The sequence below is a fragment of the Tachysurus vachellii genome, chromosome 19, assembly GCF_030014155.1.
Source record: "Tachysurus vachellii isolate PV-2020 chromosome 19, HZAU_Pvac_v1, whole genome shotgun sequence".
NCBI classification, from domain to species: domain Eukaryota; kingdom Metazoa; phylum Chordata; class Actinopteri; order Siluriformes; family Bagridae; genus Tachysurus; species Tachysurus vachellii.
The window spans coordinates 8450828-8470000 of NC_083478.1; the positions used below are offsets into that span (position 1 = coordinate 8450828).

The 19173-nt window shown below is 40.9% G+C and overlaps 1 protein-coding gene across 4 annotated transcripts in view; it reads right to left on the bottom strand.

Annotated features, from left to right (window-relative positions):
• rerea (arginine-glutamic acid dipeptide (RE) repeats a) overlaps positions 1–19173 on the bottom strand; it is a 151399-nt gene that overhangs the window by 81383 nt on the left and 50843 nt on the right. Inside the window, exon 1 of one of the 4 annotated variants that reach the window (XM_060894503.1) lies at positions 14288–14762. The exons of 1 other annotated variant lie outside the window; for it this stretch is intronic. The gene's annotated coding sequence lies outside the window, so the exon portion shown is untranslated. Of the gene's footprint in view, positions 1–14287; positions 14763–19173 lie in introns of those variants that run through there. 2 more of the 4 variants (XM_060894500.1, XM_060894504.1) reach the window with 2 other exon arrangements.

The following is a 19173-nucleotide window of genomic DNA, read 5'->3' on the forward strand; positions in this document are numbered from 1 at the left end:
CGTCTGCGCAAGGCCACACGTCTGTGAATATAAATATGAAACTGGGAGCCTGGGCTGTACTATTTCCGATTACTGTGGAGCAGGAGGATGCCTGCAGAGACTCAACGGGTACCGTAGGATTCGGAAGAAACAGTCGTGTCACTGATTTGAGTCTTGTGATGTCTTAACAGCAATCTGCCAAAACAGGGAAACAGGCTGTGGATGAAAAGGGGACAAAATAAACCTACAGCTCTAAATCGCCTGTCTGGGTGCACTTCCAAGCAGACAGCACTGTAAACATCATTTCAGATTGCTTCCTTGCCTTGGAGCAACCAGACAAGGAGGGGAAAAGGGAATGGAGGAGGTAATGAAAATGCTGCTGGAACAAGCAGGATCAGAGCTCCACTATCCTCCCCGGACAGCTCATAAAACATGCATTGAGCAGGGCTATTACCGGCCAGGGCGTTTTAGTGTGCCCGGCACACACCCACGGACGGCACTTACAAGAGCCATATCTGCACCCTTCTGCTGCCTTCATATCAGCCTGATTTTCTCGCGAGAGTGCTCTGTTTAGAGAAAACAGCAGCACACCGAGGCCTGCAAGCGAACTGGCAGAGCGCATATAGTTTGTGGAGCGTTTGTCAAGCCGTACAGTAGCGATCAGGAGATTAACTTGGCCTATCTGTGTGTGAAATGGAGACCTGATCCCTAACCGATAACACGGCCTGCCTCCAAACAGAGGGCGGAATATTTTTCCATCATTTCACAACAGCAGCAGTAATATATTAGATTACAGATCGCATCCTTCGACAGTGTGTGAGGAAAGGAGGTCAGGGAACGGCTCGTGTTTTACCACAAAGCCTAGCAGAGAGATTGGCTGAAGCCATGTTAAAGCCACCGCTGGGAAATAGCTGATGGAAAGCTTAAGTAGTGAGCAAACGGCAAGCACAAATGATCCCCTCATTACAGTCAAAATACCAATAATTCCATTACAATGTAATTTGACGTTTTTCCAAATCACGAAAATAACTTTTTTTTTTCCTTTTCTCCCCAAAAAAAGACTCTTGGCAGCATTTGTCATCAAGGCCAGAGCAGTCAGCGTGATGCATTCAGTCAAGGGAAACACTGGATTATACACATAATGCACACAGTGTTCCATGACAACAAGTTATTGTGCTCCAGTTGTGTTTTCAGCAGCTTCACGCTCAGGAACAGGCTGCTTAACTTTATCGAGCCTCCAGGGGCAGGTCTCTGTGGCTATAAGTTAAAATAGCTCACACATGCATGGCTAAGCTTGCAAACAGCCAGAGCGAGTGTGTTTCACCACAGACCCACATTCATCTGACTGTACACATGTATACACACGTCAAGGGAAATGACTAGTCCATTGACTGGGTGACTGTTTTCACTAATAGTTTTCACTAATAATAAAAAGCTTGTCTGATATGAAATGTAGCCTCCCATTTTCATATCCTTCTTTCCACAGCTTCTTTACATGGATTTCTAGTTCCTCCTCATCAATCATCTCGACAAATGGGTCTTCCAGATACCTTAGCGCTGCCTCCTCTGAATAACCTAAAGCGGACCTCTCGGTGCGGCTCACAGCATGACGGAGTGCTCTCTGATGCAGACTTAACACTTTAATCAAAGGATTCAGACTCAAATCCACCTCCTGCCTGCACTGCCATGAATCTATTGCTTTATTTACTTCTTTATATTTAAACAAAAATTCAATTCAATTTATTTTGTATAGCACTCTTAACAATGGACATTGTCTCAAAGCAGCTTTACAGCAGCACAGAAACATAGAATAAGCGTTTTAAACTTTAAAATTAAGTCACTGTTTATCTCTAACATTTATCCCTAAATGTCTCCATGAGTCAGCTTTCATAACATCTCTGGCATCTGCCATCAATAAAGCTCTTCAAAAAGGATTGTTGTTTGCAAGATTTAGTAGCTTCGATTGAGAGACTCGCTGCTAAATTGGACTTGTGCTCTATTTGCAGGGGAAAATGAAAAGGGGTTTCAGTATTCCACCTAAACTCAGACAGATTGCAGAACTGCTCCTTCGATCTCAGGATTAAGATTTTGTAGCATTAGAAATAGAATTTCTAAAATTTGTACATGCTTGTACAAAGTACTATTTTATGTTTCATCAATTATTCACCATGGTGTTGTATACTTTTCCGGTTCCTAGATGTGTGTTAACATGATAATACCATCGCTGATGGCAAAATGAGTACATCGTGGAAAAGAAATCTTTCCAGGCACTCCACTGACACTTCAGCTGATTGAGCTTTAGCTAAAAGTGTATTGTACTCCGTATATGCTGCTGTAATGATAAAGACATTCTTGGACCGAGCCCTGGTTTAGTATTTACATCATGCTCGTACTAAGCAAGCTTTCGATGCACGTAGTACTGCTTAACGTTATAGTAAACAGAAGTTGGGGTCTGTTTTGAGCTTTCTTCCTCGTGTGCTTTCAAGGAGATTTCCCTTGCCATTGTGGCCTCTAGCTTGCTCATCAAGGATCTAAATCTACATCCGGATTTCTGTAAAGCTGTGTCACTACAATAGCTGTTCACAGTACGCATCAAATTTCTTCTTCGTGTGAAAGTAGGCAGTTCTGTACCACAGAGAGTAACAGACTCTGTGGTGATTGGCAGACGTCTGGCTTGTGAGACTATGACTAATCAGCCCTTAGGAGACCGTTATGGCTGTGTGTAATCAAGCTGGCTCAGAGCCAGGAGTCTTACAGACAAGTCTGACATTTTTATGGACATTTGGATACAGAATAAAGACTTAAATAATACACACAGACACGATATATCGCATCAGCCAATCAGAGCATACATCATTAGAAAAAAAATGGAGAGACTAATAGAACTACTCACAGCATATTTAAGTGTTTTGCCCCAATGTGCCGTGTTATGATGACAAGGGTGGTAATGTGCAAAGCAATTAATATCATAGCATAAATCATTTATATATCACCTCAACTGTGTTCTAGTAGTTATGTGTGTTAATACACACTAGCTGAAATGATGCATGATATGTATCTATTGATTATATGATTATTGTCCTCTGCTAACATTCTGAAGGAACTCTGTCAACAAGGTGTTGGCAAACGTGCCAGTTTATTCCTAACCGAAAGCAAGAATGCCTTTTTGAAGAATGTATTTTCAAGATTTTTTCACTAAAATGCTATTATTCTGCTATCGGTCTCTAGCCTTTTTTGGCGATTTTCTCACTGCATTGTAAGCATCCAAACAAGTGTGTTGCACCATGTTGTGTTGGCAAATAATCCTAAAATATAGCAATTTTTAATAATAAAAGGTTATGTGATTATCCCTACCAGAGTAGAATAAGTCACAAACTCCAGAGGAATTCACACAGCGAATCACATCACCCCTGCCACCCGCTTGTGCCTCTGAAGCAAATCACAAAAATCCAATCAAGAAAACAAAATGACTGCAATTAACGTCAATGGGAATCCTAAGCACCAAAAAAAGTCACCAGCAATGTTGTTAATAACCCCTGATTGGCACTGCCAGCTCACTTCCAAGCAAATTAGTTTTGAGCTAAGAGCGCATTTGATCTCGGCATTTGTGTGAACTGGCCACAAAAACAGCGTGTAACCCGAGCAGGCCGTTCGGAAGTGCCTGGGAAAAAGCTGCTTCTTCACAATGGAAACATTCTGTCCACAATGTAATCCATTGTGTTCATTCAACATGCAGAGCGTGCAGTGTTTGCAACCTGTCTGCTCACACGGAAATCGGTCTAAATGGCAATCGAGTGCGATAGGGAGTGCGGAAAAGCCCCATTTTCGACTTGGCCCGAAAACGACAGCAGAGTCATGTACTGACTCAGGGCCAGAGACTGGGGAAGAGAGACATCCGAGTGGCCCACAAAAGTAGTACAAGGTATAAACAGCCAGCTAATCACGCCAGCCAATATCATGATGAATCAATGACTAAGCAATACTGTAGTGACTAGGATGTAATATGTAACAGCTTTGTGTAGCTGGAGGTCCCAAAGGGGCTAAACAATAACATGCGCTGAGTAAAACCAGATGACAGCAAGCATGAGCATTAAGAGCCATTAGTGTTGCTAACAACAATAAGCAGCAATGCTAGACCAGGCAACAGTGAGAAGCAGATGAACACCAACTTTTCCAGTTCACAACAATCAGTGGTGGGGATTCTTTGTGAGAGTGTGTTAAAAATATCCTATCACATGATCCCATGAAAACTAATCCATGATGCATAATGACTGAAGAGAGGAAAAAAACTGAGTTCAGTGATGTGTAAGAAATAGACTACAACGAGTCGTGCTGTTAGAGGGAAATAATTGATGATACTTAGCAGAGTTACTGTTATATTTAAGGGTCTGGAACATCTGTAATTCAAGTTTGTTTCGGTTATCACTTACATCTTAGGCAGCTACATACAAGTATTTCCTTAACAGTCTCCCTTTCTCTCTTGCTGTTTTATGAGAAACTTCACAAAGACTCTGATGGTCACAAAACACTGAAAGCAGAGACTCCTTCTCGAAACGTTAATGAATACTTAAAGTGATTCATCATCATATAAGTGATGTTTTCTCTTTGGAAATAAGAACTCATTTCTTATTATTCGAGCCTGGGAGGAGTCTCTGTGGATAAGCTTTTACTATGGACACAATAATGCACATTAATACAGACCTGGGATTTGTGTTTCAGACATCTGAGCTGCTGTTACAAAAAAATTTAACATCACATTCTGACCAATCAATTAAGAACTCAACGCTGCTAATGTAACATTTATTATAAATTTTAGCATCGATATCAGCTTGTTCCGTTCTGTTTTAACTGCTACATGAAAACGTCGGAGTACCTGTAATTTCTCAGTAGAGTACTTGACTTGTTTCATCATGCAATATGGTATCACGTCGCAGTCCTACGGGGTTTTAAGTGTGCAATCTTCAAGTATAAAGCCATCATGCAGCCAATTTGAACACTAACACGAGCTAATTCCACACAGGAATCAACAGCTAATCTCAGGTGAGCTAATAACCTTGGGCTCCTTCACCCATTCCATTACTTTAAGGCTAAGAGTGGCGTATAAATAGTGACACCATTTCTCACCAGTGGTCTGTTACGGTTCTATTTCAGCTTCCCCGTCATTAAATATTTATCCCTGCAGAGTGCCGGCTCATACCATGCTGATAAGCATTTACCAATCCAAATCTTTCCTGCCTGGCTCCTTTCCTCCCGATCAAACACACACACGCACACACACACACACACACACACACACGTTTCAAACAGATTATCTAGAAGTGTTCCTTTAATCAGTGCGAGCCAGAACTAGAGCTGGCTCCTGAAGGAAATCCTATTCCTAGACATATCAAGAAGAAAAATCACTTCTATTATATAGCAAGAGGACAAGGAAGGATGTGATGGCCCTAATGCGAGAAGACATGCACAATGAAGGATCTCTGTCCAAAATAAGTAAATAAATAAATAAATCTGTGCAAACAGGAATTAGGGTTAGGTGACATGACGATATCAACACTGTGAAATTGTGTCACAGTACTTCACAGTCACAGTCTGTGTTACATTATATATATTTTATATATATATTCATTTATAAATAATGATATTAGTTGACAAGTTTAAAGTTTCTGTGGAGGACTTTGTGTTAAAGCCAGCAAGTGGTCAAACGAATTTGCCCAAATCTGCATCCAGACAATAGATAATCATATCTCCAAAACCATGCTTCCTTTTTTGGTCTTTTTTATAAAATTGTCCACACCCCCCCACAACATACTGTCCCCAGCTCAGTTTGAAAGCAAAACAGATTTGCACTGTGCTGACATGGAAATGATCCCTAATTAAACATGAATTTAAGAGGCACCACTACTGTTGTAGCTGCTGCTTGTGTTTGAGAGAGAATCTGGCATGGTAAAGTAGAGAATGATGAAACGGTTTTATGCCTTGGCCTTGTGGGTGGCTACTGTTGGGTGTGAATGCAGCTCCAGTGAACTCGGCATGCTTCAAAAAGCTCCTAGGGTTGACCTACTGTACTGCTCAGGTATTCTTGGATGGAGAACAAAAACGTCTCTTTTTTTAGGCTCGGTGGGGAACGGCTCGGAGCCAGTCGGCTGGATTCCAGCACCGAGAAAAAAAAGCCTGTGAGGTGAGAGCTCAAAGGCACACAATGCAGAGATCTAGCTTACTCATTGGTTAAGTGTTATTTACAACCACAGTGAATAACTCGAGCTTTATTACTATATCCTGTTATACAATCCTAAAAAATGCTATAAAACTGTACTAACCTGCTTACAGTAATCCAGTCTCAGTGTGTTTAGATCAATGTGTCACACTGTCATTTGCTTTCACCCTCCCTTCCTCTCTCTGTCTCACACACACACACACACACACACACTTACTTTACAGCTAAGCAGCCACTACTCAAAAGCTGGTTGAAATTTGATAAGCACAAGCCTGGTAGCTTTCAATGGTCACTAAACCCTCCACTAGCCCTGAGGGAGTGCCCTATCAAGTGAAAATGCAAATGCTCTGCTGCACTGCTGAGGTAAATGGCAGCTCAAGTGGGTGAGCTGTGTATTAACACAATAGAGTATGATTTTCGTTTTGTGATGATGATGAAGCCACTCGATGAAAGCACAGACCCAACTAGCCTCTTCCAAATCTCCAGTTGTGGTGACTCCCCCCTTGCTCTCTCCTCTGTACTCTCAATAACGATTTTTACAGGTTGGGGACAAAACTGAATACTCTGAGTGAACAGAATGTGTTCTAAACAGATACAAACACAGATATGAATAGGAGATGTACTATTGACTGTGCTTGCGGGAGAGGTTCACAGGGCATCTGGTTGAGCCTGGAGGTGTGCAGTAGGACTGGGAATTCAGGTTTTTTACTTTCATGCGGGTGTGAGCTGGTGATTAGATATGAACCTCGCAGGACAAACAAAGAGCATATGAGCTTGCGGCACTGTCTGATTCATTTACAGCATTTACTAAGTCATCCTTAGTAACCGCCTGGTCCGGATCAAGGTGATCAAGCTCAATTTTAGGACCAATTAAAGGTGTTGGATAATAATGTAGGCAAATGCAAACATTACATGCAAGCCGTGAAAACATCTTCAGTTTTTGCATTCGAGAGATAGAGCTGAGGTTGATGAACTGTTAGAGCCAGAAATCATAGATCACGACAACAATGCAGGCATTCAAGAAAGAAAGGTGGGCCACACCCACCTTGGGTGTTAAATACAGATCCAGATCCGAATGACTGGAATATATTCGCCTCTGTAACAGATACAGATATTGGAATTTCATTGCAGCTCTTTTACAGAGATATGCTGAGGCATGCTGTAAATTCAGATGTCACCATGCAGATGTGAAGTATAGGTTAAGCTGAAGAAAATCTCCACACAGACAATGGAGGTTAAATTCAGGTCCCAATGAACAAAAGCACAACAATCACTAAAGGCCTGGAGAATCAAAGTGGTATTAACCTCAATCTCGTTAATTAAAGCCAGCTACTGCAGCTTGGCAAAGACACTAAAATCAATTACCTCGCCGAGTACTGATCCATCACATTGCTTGTTTACAATTTAATCCTGAACTTGTCAAAGCCATTATTTTCTTAATAATAACTTCCTCTCCAGGCTGCTTCGTCTCGAGCCTCATCTCTACAGGAGCAGAAAGGTCGTAAGCTTTAGCGCTCCCTGGGGCATAGCATGCCGCCGCTCTAATTATTCCTATGTATGAAATGACAAATGAAGTAGATCAAACCCAAGGTGCCAGGAGGCCTTAGGATTTCTGCTCAGATGTACGGGTTAAAACCGAGGTCGCTAACTGCGAAAGTGAAAAGCAAAACTAGTTAATACCGTGTGACAATAATTATGTGGGTGACCTCTGAGAGGATCAAGCTGTTCCAATTGCAGAAGCTGATCTAATTGCACTCGTCGTCTCACTTCTCACCAAAGGACGAGGAAAAAAAATTCTTACTTCTAGCATAATTGCCAGCTCATTCCATGCTGACAAAAAAAATCAAATAAAACAGGTTCTGAGTCCCTGCGTGTGACCCCGAGAAAAACAATAACCTCAGCAGCTGCCAGAAAAAGGGGTCCCCGAAACTAGTTAGCATTAGCGCATGGCGAAGATCAATGAGCAAATGATTAGCAAACGCACAATTCACAGCATGCCAGTAATCATTGAGGAATCGCTACTGCATTATTTACAGCGTAATGTATAATTCAGCACTAACAGCAGATTTAATGCATAAATAAAGCTGTTGTGCCCTTACATTAAATGTTTACTCACTAAAACAGGATTCGGAGCTACAAACATTTCAACAGGGCGCCTCTCAAACTTTCAGACCTGTCATCTCTTTTTTACACGAAAAACAGTAGAATGCTTTCCAGGTGCTTTCATCTAAAGAATCGAAAGGAAAGCATTCGAATGTGCTCGGCTGTCGAAAAACGGACTGGAATGTTAAAAATACAAAAATAAAAAATTAGATTATGAGCTGTTAATGTGAGCTGAATGTTTACTCAGCTTGAGATGTAAGCAGTTCAGAGGAGGAAATGTCTTCACTTCAGCCTAATAAAGACTGTAGATAAGGCAGATATCAAAAACAGTCCAATAGCCAGGCTAACAAAATCAACTGTACAAATCCAGTAATTTAGTAGCTAGACCAGTGTGCAAATAAAAGCTCCACTGTGCTGCTGGTTCTCCAGAAACCTGACCTGCTTAAAGGTGCTAGCTAATGACATAAAATAATGTGTCACCTTTGTTAGCTAGTCGATAGAGATTGACAGAAATAAAGTATAAGAGCATGAAGCCTCTTACAGTCCAACGTGTCATTACACTGCATGCAGAAGGTCTGGAATGCTGTGTAGTGTGTGTTCTGGACTGAGCAGCTTAGGTCATAATGACAGCATGAAAAGTGCGTCACTGCTCCATAAAGCACATTAAACATTAAAAACTTTTGTTCTGACTCAGTTTCACTACCTCCGACTAAGAAACCCGAAAGAACACCACTGTAGAGCCTGTTATACTGTCTATATGATAATTTAATGGTAAATCTAAAACATCTACACAGTTAGCTAAGGGAAATATGAGGAGGGAAATATAAGGAGGGAAATATACATCACTCATCACAGTTGGCTCAAAAGGTCAAAATGAAAAGAAAAAAAAAAGCTTTCAGTTCAGGCTTCCATGATAATCTGAAAGCAGGATTTTATCTTGTGGTTGAAGTTACATGCCCACCAGGCAAGTACAAATTAAAAACTAATAGCCCAGTCGTGAAATCTGCTTGTCCCAGGCACTCGGCTACTGATTTGTTCACGCTTTCCTTTAATGGTATTAGCATATGAGGGGAGAAAGCAGTGTGTGTGACAGATCAGCTCCTCTTTACTGCCTTCAGTGTGCTGAATAAACATGTCTCGATTCCCCCCTCTTTCCCCTTTCCATTGCAACATGTGGAGGGAAAAGAAAAAAGAACTAGAGCTGCTTCTTATTAAAAAATATCAGCTTCGATTAGCCCAACTGTTCCTCATCAAGGAGCTGTAGAGATTTACACTCCACACAGAAAGAAGGCAGTGTTTCACTTTAAAATCTCAGTCAAGATCAATCAGGACTGATTCTGGATGAGACTGAATTTGATCTGTCTTCACACGGCTGGAATTCACACGTCTCTCCGATCTGTCGTGTTTGTGGTCTGACCTGTGGCCTGTCTCCCAGGCGATGAGCAAGCGTCTGTAGTTACTGTATCTATTGTCACAGCCGAGGTGCTAAGAAGGAGCTTACATTCTTGTAAACAAAGCACATTCTCCATACAGGGACACAATTAAGCCCTCATTTATGTGCTCTGTGCTTTACAAGGCAGGCTAACCTTTAATAGAGCGTGTCGATTTTTGCACACCAACCATGCGTACGGTAAATAAATTATGAAAGCAAACCCCCCCCCCCCCCTCTCCCAACCATTTATTCCCAAAAGCTAAAAATCTGCTCTGCTTCAAAAAAGTAGGCTGAAATCCTGGTTTGATGGCGTCAAAGCAGACAAAATCCAAGAGACAACAGTAGAGCGAGGAGGCTCCAACATGACATTAATTACCCCTGGCCTTTCTGGAAATTCATTAAGCATAGCATTAACAGGCTGCGCTGTGCCATTGGCTCTCAGGGAGAAATGCTGCCACTACAGACGGGCAGACGGATAGAGTCGCTTCTATCTCGCCAGCAGATTAAATAACACGCCTCCCTGAGCCCTGTCACTCAGATCCCTCCGGTTTGTAAAGGAAAGCCTGCTGGCAGCACGATGCTATGTGATCCAAATGTTTGCTTGATGCCTGTGTATAGAATGTTCAGGATGCATTTCATTCATTGGAAACTTGACCTTTAGAGCTATGTGCAAAAGTTCAATATTTAGACGAGCCGCTCATGTCATTTTGTACAACTAAGTGTTTACGGATTGCCATTCTCTGTTCTGATCATGAGAGCTGTTTAGATCAATTTTCGTTTAATAACGTGTCTGCATGTTCACACTTTTAAGAAGCACACTTGATATTCTTATTGGCAGCTGCTGGGAAACAGACGTCAGCTGTTAATGTACATCTAAGCATTAAACATTTACTAGGCTTTCTCCACTCGCCTTCAGAGAGACAGGGACAACGCATTCAATCAAATGCTCACACTCTGAAAACAAAGCCACAAGCTACCACCCTGATTAGCTAAAAATCTCTATGCCACATTGGAGTCACACCGTTCTCCCAGAGCCTCACCTTTAGACGTAAACAAATCCGACATTAGCACGACTGTGCACTGCAGAAACACAGCGACTCGCTAATTCAATTATTCAGTGCGAGTAAACTGCTGGTTGACCTCTGGGGAGATCCTTGAACGCAGTGACACAAAAATTCATAGTGGTTTCTCAACCAAAAAAAAAAATAATAAAGTGAAAGGAGGAAGGAGGGAAAAAACCCAAACAACAGAGTTGCAAGCAAATCCAGTTTCATATTCAATGTAGGGGGAAAAAAATAACCATTATCTTTGTCATTATTAAAGTCAAAAGAAAAAGTGCCCTACAGATATGTACTCACACATCTCACACATCTAAAATGCTCACGCACTGTAAAATCATCTTAAAATCAGTAGCACGGTTAAAACCCCTGCTTTGTTTTATTCCAACAGATGTTATACTACTTTCTGCATTGTATTGTTTGACGTGCTAGCAACGCTCATTGTAGACGTGAGTTTAAACAATGACCGCTCAGTCCTCAGAACACTCGAGTGATGCTAACGGATTTGAAACGAGGTTTCTTTTAGAGTAATACAAGACAATGAAAACATGCTGTGCCTTGCTCTGGCTTTCAGTTCCTTTGTGGGAGAGTGTTCTCCAGAGCTGACTCCTTTTTACCTCGGGCTACCCTCAAAGGCAAGACTAGCCGAGTTCGCAAACTCTACACTCCATAAACTGAAGGATTAGGGTGAAATATTCTGCATATGGTTCCTTCTGATGTCTTATCCTCCCTGAAAACAAACTTCTTGTCGCTTCATCTTTGGCACCTTTTTACATTGTAATGTGAATGCAGCTTCATGCATAACTGGACTCCTCTTGTACATTTTAATTAACTTTAAATACGATTATAAATACAAGCTTTTCCAGGTTAAACGCATCAAACCACCTACCCCTTGATGATCCAGTGGCAATGAAGAGTATAGTTTAGGAACCTATTTTTTTCTGTCCAGATGTTTACAGAAAGGCAAAATCCCTCCTCCAAAGCGTTTATCTTTCAGTCATCACTCTGACTCATGCTTTGACAATGTTCTCTGTAGGAACTCGAACCAAAGCGTTCAGCATATCGCCAAAAGTGAGGAACTACCATGGAGTCTTTGATCTATACAGAACAACCATCACAACTGTTATCAGATGGTGGAAAAATATGTTGTCTTTGCAACTCTTATTCAAACCTTGCACATGATAAATATGTATCGCGGTCAAAGGTAGAAGGCGGCTTTAGAGCACATAATAAACGGTCATTATTGTTTGTAAGAATTAGCCAAATTGTGGGCTGTTTAAAAAAAGTCTGTTGCATGTGAATTATTAGGAAGTGGGAAAATCCAACATGCATGAGTGAAACAAACTATATGTGGATCAATGTCTTAGCCTGCAAAGCAAAGATATCGATCTAAAATAAGCGATTTATTTTGGTTGTGTTGCGTAATTTAGATCTAGATTTTATTCAGTCAGGAATCTCACTCAGGAGAACCAGCTATGGGTTGCTCTATCTTGATAACCTAAATCTTCCTAAACAAGCTCAAGAGACAGAATACAAACGTTGTTTGTCTTCTTTTAAAACTTCATTGTAAGGTCCATTGTGGAGACTCGCATGGTTTCACCCTGAAGAACACTCCTCTCTTTCAGAATGACATCAGTGTAAAACATTATGACTAGACCTTTTATTATGAATAGAGGGTGCAAAATAACATTAAGTATATTACATGGTGCATGACATGTGTAAAAGGTTCAGAAAAGGAAAAAAGAAAACTCAGCAGAGAGTTTAGACAACATGCAAAACATGTATGGCTGATAAAACAGTGATTACAAAAGGAAAAAAGAAAACAAGACACTTCCCCTTCACACATGGGACTTGTAGACTGATATCAGATAAGCTCAACTGTGAAACAAATACTGTTTAAGATTAGCCTTTCCAACCACCATCTTGCCATTTCTTTTTAAACACCCACTCTGCCATAGGCTTGACTAATCACACACAGGCTATCACAGACCAGGGTTCACGTGGTTTATTCAGCTCAGGGGAAGTGAAGCTGACTTGGCTGTCCTCTACAGCCTCCAACTGGTCAAGCAAGTCCATCAAAACCCTTATGGGTTTGCAGTAAACAAATGGCTCTAATTCATCACTTCAAGTCTAGAAGGCAGTGCATGGGGGAGGACGCATAAGGGAGAGTTATGAATGCTCATCAGAGACATGCCAGTTGGACTGAGTAGGAGTTTTGTGGTTTTGCTTATTAGTAGTCATCTGATATCTTTGGGGGTTGATAAATCTGATTACAACAATGACTGAACATGTGATTTTGTTTTGCTACATATTAGTAAATAATTTCACACACACATAACGAACACTTTCAGCATATTTTTGGGAATCCTAAGTATTCTGCAGACGTAAAAGCTTCCGAGAAGTCTTTTTGCTTTGAAAAGGATCCAAATGGAATCTCTTTAGAAAGCTGGAAAGAAAAAAAACACAACACACCCACATTTCCAAAGAAATGCATCCCATATACACTCAATCTGACAAAGATGGCGAAGCACCAGACCCGAAACTACTACGTTACCATCTAATTGCAAAGTAGTGCTGTTTATATTTTTTTTTTTGGTTTGAACCCTTAAGTATTTGTAAATAAAGTTATGTAGGACATACAATAAAATTCCTTTAAAAACAAGAAGAAGAAGAAAAAGGTTTAAAGCATAATCTTGTTAAAAATCTTGTCCTGTTATGAGAAGGATTGTATAAGGTCAAAGTTTCCTATTGGAATGTGTTTAGAAAGATACACAAAGAAGCCAAAACTAATCTAAAGAGAAGGACTTATAGAAAAAGGCATAACACCTTTTATAAACGGTTGAAACACAACTGTTCGTTTTAACCACCAGACAAAAGAAACCCTGCTTTCAAAAGGTTAAAAGGTTAAACGCAGAAGAGTAAAACTGGGAAGTTTTGTCTTTCTGTTGAAAACCATTAAATGTTCTGGTGGGTTTTTGTGCCCAAAGGTTTCCCAAAAGGAGATTCTCTAAAAAGAAAAAGAAGAAGAAGAAGAAGAAGAACAAGAACTGAATGTTTTTGATATTCGATCATGTTTTTGATTACATTCTACAGAAAACTGTTCCTCTGAGTTCTTCTGGACGGCTTTAAAGAGAATCTCCTTCACACAGACTTTCTGTGTATAAAATAAAAACTTTAAGGCTTCTCCACTGAAAGAGTGCAGACTTTATTTTTTTTGTTTTTGTTTTTGCCTTTGTTTGTCTTTCTGTGAAAATTAATGTGTTTACAAAAGGTTTCCTTTAAGCAGATATTCCTTAGAACCCGGCAAAGAGGCCAGGAAACTGAGAAACATTTAGTTACACCGTCAAAAAGCTCGTTTCCTTCTCATTTAATAATAAAAGTGAAAAGTTGATTCAGGAGTGAAGCTCGAGCTTTGAAGTTAGCATTGTTGCTAACCACCCCCCTCTTCCCCCTCCCCCTCCCCCCCTACTCTGTTTTACACACTGTATTAGAAACACTCACCCCGCCAGTCTGGTGGTCTCCAAGTTCCGATGGACAGCTTCAAACCACTCCGGACTGTAAATAATCCCCCTTGTGTGTGTGTTTTTTGTCCCTCTATCGACAGAAGAAAGCCCAAACTCCTCGGGCCGGGGCCCGAATCCACGCGCGCGGAGCTGAGCGGTCTCGCGCAGCCACTTTATCCTACATGCGGATGGGAAACAGGCTCACGCGCTCAACAAAAGAGCGAACTCGTTTCCCTTCACACACTCGCCTTCTGGTGAACAAAAACACACACCGACGCGCGCGCGCACCCACTCACTCACGCGTCGGAGCTCCTTCCTCGTCTTCCGTTTCACCGCGTGATAAAACTCCGAAATGTTTGAGAAACGGCGCGGTAGTTCGAGGCGAGGAAATCACCGAGTTCGCCGCTTACACACTCCGCTTCCTTTTTTCACACACACACACACGCGCACGCACACACACACACACACACACTCCCTCGCTCTCTTTCATATGCGCGCACACACATCTCTCTCTCTTTCAGCTGTTCACCAGACGCATCCACATGGCTGACCTACTAGTCTTTCTTTATACAGACACTATGAAGGAGAATTACACCACGCTCACTCCCTCCCTCCCCCACACCACACACACACACGCACACGACACTAAAACACGGACTGGATCCCAATTAGCGCGCGCACAAAAGCGTCCTGATTGATGCGCCGGTAAAAAGCGAGATCAAGTGATGCCACAGTGAACTGCAGTAAATGAGCATTAACGTTCTGCAACACCAGGCACGTACACACACACACAGGCATTTAAAGCATGCTGTTGATGAAATAATGTAAGTGAGGAATGCATTTTGCGCATTGATTTGTCTCGTGTGTGTGTGTGTGTGTGTGTAATAGCTGATAAACGGCGCGCCTTTATGATCCTGTTGTAAATGATGATGGCAAACAAAGGCTGCAAATTCCACATGCATATGCGTATTCACTTTGCCATGGCTTCTGGATAGCATTTAAATTTAAAGGTTAGGTACATGTTAAAAAAAAAAAAGGGGGTTCCACAAGGGCTCTTAGCTTGATTAATGTGGTTGGTTCTAGCTTTCTTTGTAAAAGAAAACTCCTCTTTTGGAGAGTTCTACAAAAAGGAAGAAAAAATAAAGCTTTTGGGTGTTTTTCCCCAGAGAGACTAACAAAAGAAACCTCTAGGGAGGCAAATCTGATATGACAATGTCGGAGCATGTGACCTAACATTATTACATAGTAATAAGTAACTATAATATATAACTATATATATTATTTACAAACATTTTATGTAGAATCTTTCAAAAGGACGTTTTTTCCCCTAAAAGAATCTCCTTCAAGAGCTACACTATGAATATATGAAGAAAATATATATGAAGAAAAATCCACACAAATCTGATGGTGGACCGTGTGACCTTATGGTCCATCTCCGACCGGTAATAATAATAATAGTAATAATGATAATAATTATTATCATCAACAACAACAATACACTTAGTCCAAGTTTAAAAAGTGATGTCAAAAAAACATGGCTGCACAAAGAAAACAAAGCAGCAGTTCTAGTGTAATATACTCTATATCAGACTTATAAATGAGTCTGACTCTATATACAGATATTTGCTTTAGATCAGTCAACATACAAATATGTTCTCTTGTTAACTCTTCAACACTGAATATACTGTTTGCTGTTTCAGGAGGTAAATATCCATTGCTCATCACAGTCAGCTGGCTAGCTTGTTGCTAACAAAAGACAAACATGGAGGTGTCCATGAGTGTTTTTTTCTACATTAGGTTGATTTTGCTGAGGTGAAAATGGCATCGTTCCACCTGCAAATTACAGGTTACAAACCAAGCTGAAAGAAGCTTTAGAATATTACGCAGTACTAAGTAACTACACACATAAAACTTTAACCCTGGCCTTGTTGTTGAGTATTTCAGTACTGCTGACCTCCAGAAAATTCCATGCACACGAGTACACAGAATGTTGCCCAAAAAAATAAAATGAATAAAAAAAAAACATAGGGTGTGCAAGATGAAACATCTTGTTAATGAGCATGATCAGACACGAATGACAAGATTTGTCTAAGCTGACAGGAAGCCTATAGTAACTCAATCATTCTTTACAGTGGTGGTATGCAGAAAAGTAAGGCACATCATATAAAACCTAGAACCGTAAAAGATCATGCTAGTCTCCACTCCTGTCAGCCAAGAAGTGTGTTAGTCTGTGCCCATGTTCATGACTGGCAGAAGTGGAACCTGATGGACTTCTGCTGTTCTGATGTCCATTGCTTTGTGTTGCTTTTCAGTGCACGGTGTTTGTAAAGAGTGATTCTTTAAGCTACTATATCCTTCCTGGAAGCTCATATAAATTTGACCATTTTCTTCTGACCTCTCTAATCAGGAAGGGTGTTTTCACCAACGACTATTGCTCACACATTGATTATTTTTATGCACATTCTGTATACACTATAGTTTCTAAAAGACTGTTATGTCAGACATTCAGTTTCTAAAATACTCAAACCAGCTCATCTGGTGCCAAAAACAATACACCAGTAAAGTCACAGAGGTCAGACTTTTTTCTTTTTTTTTTTTAAAACAGATTCTGATTATTTTAACGTGAACATTAACTGAAGCTGTATCTGAATCATTTTAATGCATTGTGATTTATGCCACATGGTTGGTTGGCTGATTAGATAACTACATATTGTAGGTACAAAGGTGTTCCTAATAAATTAGGCTCTGTGCATGTGAAATATACATATACACACACATGTATAAACACACACAACCATACACACCACTTAAGCTTTTAAAACAAACTATGCATTGGTAATACATTTTATATTCCCATCCCAAATAATTAAACTTCTTCACTCGTATATAAAAACAAACACCACTATGATACGTGAATAACAAACTGAAATGAAAACTGACCATTTTCACCCTGTCAGTTCACATCAGTGGTTATATGGTGCACAAACTATCCGTATAATATTTTCATTATTTTCATGTCAAGTCTCTAAGCGAGATCTCTACATCCAATCTCTCAGCCACCTTTTTTTTGGTACATCAGAGCTGTTCTGTTCACTATATCCAAATGATATTGTTCAATGATAAATGTACAATGGTTTTTAACAGTATCTGCTTTGCCTTGTCTGGTCAAAATGTAATCATCTAGAAACAAAGGCTGTTTCGCAGGATGAAGGCGGCCCTCCTCTTCGCTGACCGGCATACAGCACATATTTAAAGAGGCAGCCAAGATCAATAGGAATCAGGTTTGGTGTAGTGTAGAGGCCTTTATTGTGCTGCAAAGCATGTAGCTTGTCAGGTTTTCAAAAGGAGGAGGTGTCCCTTGTGATCCCAGTGCTGGCAAACGCTCTCCAGCTCCAGGGAAGCCAGAGACATTGTGACTCCTGTTCTCCTGACAATTCTCAGCTCAGCCCTCACACACACACACACACACACACACACACACACAGCAGGCTGCCTCCTCCCTCCCAGCGAGCGTTTGGGCTGCACATTCAAGCATATTTATTACATTTACTCAAGTGCATCCTTATTTATTTCTCCTTACCAGTCTGGCCCTGACAGTATAGAATGAGCTCGACAGGAAACCTGAGTCACTCGCTGATGCAGAATTCACTGAGCAAGAGGAAGCTATTTAGAGAATGCACTTTTCAAAGGAGATACCAATCGTCGCTCTCAGGCTGCCAATACAGGATTAGCTTCTAGTGTGAGGAGGAGGGGGGTGTTGGGTTTGCCTAGGGGTTTGGGATGAAGAAGACACAGTGGTGTGTTTGACATGGCTGCAGCCAGTCAATTGCTGGTGCTGTTGGAAAGGGAAAAAAAAGGTGTAGACCCAGTAAGAGATGGAATGAAAACATTTATATACCTAGAGCGCTGGCATGTTTAATAAAAATCGAATCCTAAAACATGGACAAAGTGGCGTGCCACAGAACACGTAGAAAGAGTAAGACATTTAAATGGCTTGTAATAAATCTTCTATTCTGAGAGCACAAGCAGAGAAAAAAAACACTACACTTAAGCTGGTTATAAGTCTGGGATTGTTTTAGGAGTGAGTGCTTGGCATTTCCTGCACTCGTATGGCTCTTTACGCAGCCTCCAGCACGGCAGAGATCCCATTATCAAGTGGACGAGAACTCCACCTCCAGGATTTCACAGCTCCTCTGTTCATCACACGCGCCTGTCATCTTGGGCACCATTAACCGATAATAGAAGGAGACAACCAGTGCAGTTACAAGCAAAGCGCTCCACATTCTACAGGCCTAAGCATGTATCTGGGAAAATGACTGAGTCTATTGAGTGTGGCTGTGTATTCAACACCCTATCAAAATATCTTCTGCTACCGGTCCTCTCTGCTCATCATTGCTGTCACACTCTGGCCTCTATCTAGAGGATCTAAAAGACACAATTGATGTCCGACTGAAAGAATAACTCTTAACAGATGAGGTGTTTGGTCGGCAGATGGTAGATATCAAGCTTCTAAAAAGGGAATGGGAATGAGGACGGACGGGTTGGGGATGCTTCAATTTTCTTCTCTGAACATTTCTTCTTCTCGTGTTAAACAAAGGCTGGGCAGCAACATTAAAAGGAAAAAAAAATAACATACTGTTCGTTCTTCAAGCTCTTCTTCAGATTTGAGTTGGCTTTGTTCAAAAATTAACCCCACGATTATGCACAAAGTTAACACTGACTGAAATACAAATAAGTGAGCCAGTAGCTGAAACAAGAGAGAAGTAGAAGAAACAAGAGAGAAGTAGAAGAAAAAAGAAAGGAAAAAAAAACGGGAAAAAAAAACAGAGGTGACATGGATGAGTGAGCCAAGCTTGTGAGCGCCTTGGCAAGCCTCAGAGGGCT